Below are 886 nucleotides of genomic sequence, written 5' to 3' on the forward strand. Positions count from 1 at the left end.
GGCTGCTGTTACAGAAAAAGTGGCTCATGCAACTGCAGGCAGCGGGCATCCTGAGCTTCATGACCACAACCACACACACCTCCACGCTCACGAGCACGTGCACTCAAACTCACCCGGCCCGGCAGCATCTAAGCCCCAAAGTCCTATCGGCACTGTGGTGAATCTTCCTCCCCCACTTCGATGTGCCCCGATGGGAAGCTCCTGCCCCGGTCCCCGTAAACACAACCTGCATTTAGACAAACTCAAGCTCTGATTGATCAGATGAAGATTTGATCTGTGACTTAAACAATAAAACATAAAGCAATTGCAATATATGGTAACAATCGTTCTTAGAATCTTCAGATGGCATTTGTTTGATTCAAATGTTTCTCTAAGCTGGAGGTTTGATTGAAAACACATAGTTTAGATATTTTTGCTCTTTTTATCACATTTATCTGTAGATTTAGGTTGCTGACGAAGAATCTGAATGCTTCCTGAGGCCTGTCATCCATGTTACAGTTGGTTAACAATAAAAAAAGCTGAAGTTTCAGGTCAAAGATCCCCTAGTGCTGATGATGAAAATGTGTTTGAAAGCTCCAAACTGAAGCAGAAGGAAAGACAATTCTGCAAAAACCATCCTCCTGTAAAAACATTATGAATTGCAACACATTTCTGCTGTGTATGTAAACATTTGCACGAGTTTTTGATCATTTACATACAAATCTATGTTGCACATGTGCATTTAGTGATTACAAATAAATCTTAGATTTTAAAATGCTTGTGAGAAATTGATTTAATTGAACATATCAAACTTTGGGATTCCTGTGCAATAGACGTGTCAGTGGTCTGAATAAAACTCATTTTTTTTCACGATGAGGCTTCCTAAAGGCAACAATCCTCAACTCTG

This window comes from Oryzias melastigma, linkage group LG4 (genome assembly GCF_002922805.2).
Source record: "Oryzias melastigma strain HK-1 linkage group LG4, ASM292280v2, whole genome shotgun sequence".
Lineage (NCBI taxonomy): Eukaryota > Metazoa > Chordata > Actinopteri > Beloniformes > Adrianichthyidae > Oryzias > Oryzias melastigma.